General features: G+C 42.6%; 1 long non-coding RNA gene across 2 annotated transcripts; it reads left to right on the forward strand.

Annotated features, from left to right (window-relative positions):
• Positions 1-1,738: 1,738 nt before the first annotated feature.
• Positions 1,739-6,008, forward strand: LOC106147075. 2 transcript variants are annotated; one of them, XR_001231805.1, is made up of 3 exons: positions 1,739-2,056; positions 4,635-4,842; positions 5,374-6,008. It is a non-coding gene; the product is annotated as an uncharacterized LOC106147075 (long non-coding RNA). The 2 variants fall into 2 exon arrangements; XR_001231806.1 differs by having other exon boundaries at positions 1,739-1,942.
• The last annotated feature ends 217 nt before the right edge of the window (positions 6,009-6,225 follow it).

A 6,225-nucleotide genomic window follows, 5' to 3' on the forward strand; every position in this document is an offset into this window, starting at 1 on the left:
TTTTATCCTAGGGAAGCACATTCCCAGGTTCCACGTAACTTAGGTTGCTTTTTATTTTTAAAATTTTTTTGGTACCAGAAATCAAACTCAAGACCTTGCACTTGCCAGGCAGGCACTGTGCCTGCTGAGCTATATCCCCGGCCCCTATAAATTCTTTTAGAAGAGTGACTTAAATACAGTGTTCATTTGGAGGAGTGACTAAAGTTTCCACCAATGTGTAAATGATTGCAATGGGCATATTTACTGAAAAGGGGCAGGAGGTAAATTCAGACTAGTTGGAAATCACATGTGGTTCCTCAGAATCACTTTATAATTTTTCATAAGAGAATTGGTGAGCTTCTGGCTTCTGAAAACTGGCCTCTATGTTTTCCTCTTAAATATACTTGTTTGGATTATTTTAACCAGTAAGATCGCACTATGCATAATAGTAGACAAGAATGGTGATTGGTTCCAGCCATCTGTTTGAGGATTTATACTGGTTTGTTTTTTTTTCTACATAAACTTTGCAATATACTGCTGGGCAAAATCCTTCTGTCCCATGGAAGACACTATCTTCAGCTGCCAGCACTGTCCTCTTTGCCAAACCACTTCACATAGCGACAGTGTAGCCGGAAAGGAGGGCGGTGTAGGCTAATGATTTAGAATGCATTTAAGTTCTGGTTTCACTACTCAATAAGGTGTTTGACTCTGGGCAAATCACTTAACTTGTTCCTTGATCTCTTCACCTGCACAAAGGGGGTGATATTAATGGCACAGGCTGCATAGAAGTGACGATTAAGTAAATAGGGGCAACCCTCTTTCCGGGCCCCCTTCTGTCCCTCTCAGACAGAAGCTTTCTTCCTCTCAATAAATTCTTCCTATTCTTAAAAAAAAAAGATTAAGTGAATAAACTTAGAAATTGACATATAGGTAGTACAGTTGGCCTTCCTATTTGCAGGTTCTGCATGAACAACCCAATTGCAAACTGAAAATATCTGAGCAAAAACTTCTGTTTACTGAGCATGCATAGACTATTTTCCTTGTCATTCCCTGATCAAGAGAGTATGACAACTATTCACATAGCATTTGCATTGTATTAGGTATTTTAAGCAATCAAGAGACCATTTAAAGTATATAGGGAAAATAAAATAAAGTATATAGGAAGATGTGGGTACTGTACTATGCCATTTTATATGGCAGACTGCAGCGCTTAGGATTTTGGTATCTACAAGTATCCTAGAACCAATCCCTTGAGGATATTGAGGGAAAGCTATACCATGTAAGTGGTTGCTATTATCATTATTCTTACTAATTTCTGGACCCACTGCTCTAAAGCCAAGTTGTACTTAAGCTAACTTCAGCGCAACCCTGCTGAAAATTTTTAAGTATTGATTTAATTTTTTTCCTTTTTTGGTACCAGGAATCAAACTCAGGACCTTGCGCTTGCCAGGCAGGCGCTTATGCCACTGAGCTAGATCCCTGGCCCTTGGTTTAATTTTTAGTCTTGTTTACCAAAGGCTTTCATGCTGTTCATTCAGGCAGCCCACGAGCCAATAAAATAGTTGCTGCTTCAATTTTACCAGATTACAGATACCACCTCAATTAATAGACCTCATTGATTTCTAACTCTTAATTCATTTACACTAATATGCTCACTCCATGGATGGACAGTTCCCCTAGTTACCGCCGTGGCTTTAATTTTATTACAGGTTTTACATTATCTCCTAATATCTTTCTTTGGCTTTGCTCTCCTAGTCTGCTTTTTCAGATTTTGTAAGCAAAAAGCATAGAGTTGGATGATGCGTGGCATGTGGACCTTCCAAGGAGCTCAGAAGGAAAACACAGAGCGCCCTCGTTAATTTGGATTCCACTGACTTTGAATTGGGGATAATTTGGACACATTGTAAATGAGAAGTTGTTGGCATTATTTTTGAAGAAATGCACTGCTTTCAAATTTTGCCAGGTTAGTTTTATGTCTGAAATGAGGACATAAGATAGGAGGTTAGAAAGAACAGAGAAGTCCTACATCTTTGAGGGAGAGTGAGGCTCATTTCAAGCTTGGACGTGCACACATCAGGTGAGTTTAAAAATAAAAATTTTAAATCACTCAGAGAATAAAGCAAAGTGATTCCATTTCAAAACTAAAAATAAGGGCATTAGTTACCCACTCAGCCCTCTGGAGGGCCAGCAGGCTAGAGATGGGAGGACCAGTTTTGCCTTACGAACTGGGCTTACCTGGGCATACTGTTTAGTTTCTCCAACCTTGTTTCTTTTTTTTTTTTTTTTTTGTCTTTTTGAGGCAGGGTCTTGCTATGCAGTTCAGGCTGGCCTTGAGCTCACTTTGTAGCCCAGGCTGGCCTCGAACTCGCAATGATCCTCCTGCCTCAGCCTCCCGAGTGCTGGGATTACAGGCCTGTGCCACCACACCAGGCCTCCAACTTTGTTTCTTATCAGCAAAATGGGGATAATTTTTACTCTGCAGAACTATTGGAAGGATTCAGTCTGTGTGAAATCCTTGGCATTGTGTCTTGTGAGAAGCTAAATACTTATTTCAGAAAGACTGTCAGTACTCAAATTATTTTTTGAAACTCCTATTTTTCAAGTGCCTTCAGATTTAGTTTGAGTTACCCTGAAAAGAAAAGTTCCATTATACTACAGTCATATATCATTTTTGACATTAAAAAACACTCTCTGGGTTGGATTGATCTTTTGACCTAATTATCAAACGTGGGTGTCTTTTGAATATTTGCAAAAATTAAATCACCTTTAGAAGACAGAAATGTAGTGCCATTTGGGATATTTTAAAACTCACACATCATGGTTTTGGAGGCAAGCATAACAATATAAGAGGTTCAAAAATGTTCAAGCAATGACTTCATCAAAAGTGGCATGAATGCCAATCTTCATAAAGAGACTGCCAGGAAAGTGCAACAACTTCTTGGAAGTATACGCTTTAGTAGGTTTGTTTAAAAAGCAAACAGAAATCACGTATGGTTTCATCTCATTTTAAAAATAAACTTTCAGTTTATATCAGAAACATTGGATTTTTCACTTTAAAAAGATGATGTCATTTCCCTCATATCACATTTGGTAAGAAACCAATCTCTATTCCCAAGCGTCAGAGGAATTTATAACAGCACAGTTGTTGCCTTTTCATCATTCGATGCAGAAGAGAAATCAAATCTTAAGATAGTTACCGAGAAAATTCCAGAAGTTCTTAGAATCAAAATATGCGACCCAGGGAAATTATAGAGGAAGATATGTGGCATAATAGGTGAACAAGACTGTCAGGAGGAAGAGCCATAAACAAACAAAACAAAGGCAGAAAGGCTTTTTAAAACTCTTACTGCATTAGATTTTTATTTTTTTTAGCAGTAAAATAAATTACAGTCTATACTGTGGTATATTAAATTTTGCACAATGTTATATAGAAACACTGTTTCTATCATAGAGTAAGAGTAAGAATATTAAAATACTACTCATGAAATAAAACACCCATATATTGGTATAATAAAAGCCATTTTACACAATATTGTCAACAAAAAACTTTTAAGCCCTCCACATAGGGTCAGTGGTCCGATCTGGACTGGCCAGCCCGAGCCTTCCAGCCGGTGCTCAGAAAGCAGACCTGGGTTTGGAGTCATGATCAGAGCTTATCTCATTAACAGTGAGTCTTTCTGTACCAGAAGACCAACGTTTTATCCCAAAGGTAAGTCCTACAGGGAACAAATGGTTGCATTGGTCACCAATTAGGGACAGAGGGAAGATGTTAAAATACTGCATATATGGCCCAAGAAAGGGTTACTGTGACTAAGGCGTGGGTATTGCCTGTGGCAAAATTTTTGTGAGTTCTTTTAAGGCATTACCAGCCTTCTTATCTAGATTGCCACCTCTGGAGTTAGAGTCCGCTCTACAAAACTCAGAGAAAACAATGACTGCTTCTCAGACTTTACACAACTGAATGAATACCTCTCAGCAGGAAAACCTTTGCAGAAACGCTGGCCTAATGAGTCAAGCAGTAAATGTATGTCCTAAAATTCCATCTACCTGACCGTGGAATCAAAAGGTCACCTTTCAATAAAACTTGAATATCAAAACCTGTACCTTAATCCCAGCACTTGGGAGGCTAAAGCAGGAGGATCTCCATGAGTTCCAGGCCAAGGCCAGCCTGAACCACATAGCAAGACCCTGTCTCAAAAAACTAACAAACCAAAAACTGTACCTTGCCAGATACTGTACTTGGAAACTTAAAAATTAGCTAATCTCATGAAACTCATTCCTTATTAAAGCTCAACATTCTAGCTAGTAAATCATCCTTCACGTTCCATTAAAGGCATTAGCGTCCATACAGGATAAAGATGAGATTTAATTTACCTTGACCTTACCCTAACAAAAGAAAAATCATTTCATGAAAGTATTACTCAAAAACTAAGGAGCCAACTTTTAAATTTTTGTTTGTTTTCCAGAAACTAAGGAGGTAAAGACATTTTCTATACCAATAGTATTCAAACAATCGCCATCAGTTTCAAAAAGCCAGACTGAAAGTGGAGGATTTTCTTCTTGAGGTTGCACAAAGACTTAATCTTTTTTTTCTTGTTTTGTTTTTTTTCCCCTGTACCGCGGATCGAACTCACCACCTTGCGCTTGCCGGGCAGGCGCTGTGCCAGAGCTAAATCCCCAGCCCTTTAAAGCCTTAATCTTGACAAGGGTTTTTGTGGAGTTGCTGTGACCCCTTGAATCGGGACCAAATGAAGCCTCCCCTCCGCTTACCTCGCTGTCGCTGCCCGGGAACCTGTCCTCCCCGCACCGGAGCGGATGTGGTGGAAGCAGCTGGTGGCGTACTCGGTCCACTCATCATCCCTGGTATTGCACACCGGAGCTCGGAAGAGAGACTCATACCGAGTTCTCGGAATTGCTGGCTACATAGGGGTGGAGGCTGGCAGAGGGCAGCGCCACGAGCGCGGGGTACACGACCACGTGCTCCCTAGGACCCCTAGGGTGTTCTTAGGGCCTCTCCATAATAAACCATAACTTCCTTCCCTAATCAGCCCATCCAAGCGTGGGCCTTGTTTCCGGCGCTGTGGCCTCCGGCAGCTCAGCAGCCTGCCGGGAAGATCCTTCTAGGTGGTCCCCCCAACCCAGCGACTAGGCTTTCTTGCATTTTGTATTTGCATTTAAGGGAGTCGGAAAGGGCCATTTCCCGCTCCCTATGGGGGTTTGCGAGGGCTTGTCCAAAAATGCATCAGGGTGCAGCTTTCCATACCGCCCAAGTTCCTGTGGCGCTGGTGGAACCCTAAGACTGGCTGCTGCCCAGCTATGAAGTGAGCTGTGACCCCGGGGCTTTGCAAAAGAGAGTCCTGGCTTCGGAACCTAAGGTAGGCCTCTCCTCCGCAGGGAAGGCTGGAGGCAGCGTTGGAGAAGGAGCGGAACACCGACAGCTTGCAGGCTATTTTCCTACAGCGTCTTTTTCAGGGGCTGCACCTCTTTGTTCTGGCGGCAGGGGCGGGGTGGGAGGTGGGTCTTCCTTTTGGAGAAGGCAGCTGAGACCGACTGCTTCTTTAAGAAATTTTCCAGTCCCAATAGTGGGACGACCTGAAAGTTCTTAGCAGGCTGCCTCGGCATTTGGGAGCAGCACCTGGAGAGCTCTGGGTGCAACCTCTTGTTTCCCAGTTGTTTTGCCTTTGATTCTTTTAACGGCTGCTTCAGCAGGAAGAATGTCCCATTGTCCGAAGAGGGAGTTCCATCAAGTGCAAACACACCTGTTTTGGATTCTTAAGATTCACACCACTGGCCTGTGAAATATTATGAGGGGCCCTGTTATGATTTGTGTCTAGATGTCCCGCAAAGCCTCATACAGTCATGGGGCGGGCTTCTAAACTTTGTGATTGATTCCCGGTCCAATGCTAGGATTATGGGTGTGAGTGCTACACCCCTCCTGGGGCGGGGAGCCTGCATAGAATACAAGGGAGGGAGGGAGGCTTGCTCTCTGCTGCTCCTTCCTTTTTGCTGTTGCTGCTTTTCCTGTTTTCTCATGGCCTTGAACAGTTGCCCCCTGCCATGTGCCACTCTGCCTTGGAGCCGGCCGAGTATGGACTGAAACCTCCACAAACTGTGAGCTAAATAAACCTTTCCTTCCTTCATTTTGGGCATCACGTATTTTGTCTCAGCAATGTGAGAAAAGTAACCAAGACAGGCCCTGACACACAGACTCCCATTCTCAGAAGCCCGCACATGGGCTCAGCTCTC

Source organism: Chinchilla lanigera, unplaced genomic scaffold (genome assembly GCF_000276665.1).
Source record: "Chinchilla lanigera isolate Chin_1 unplaced genomic scaffold, ChiLan1.0 scaffold00115, whole genome shotgun sequence".
NCBI classification, from domain to species: domain Eukaryota; kingdom Metazoa; phylum Chordata; class Mammalia; order Rodentia; family Chinchillidae; genus Chinchilla; species Chinchilla lanigera.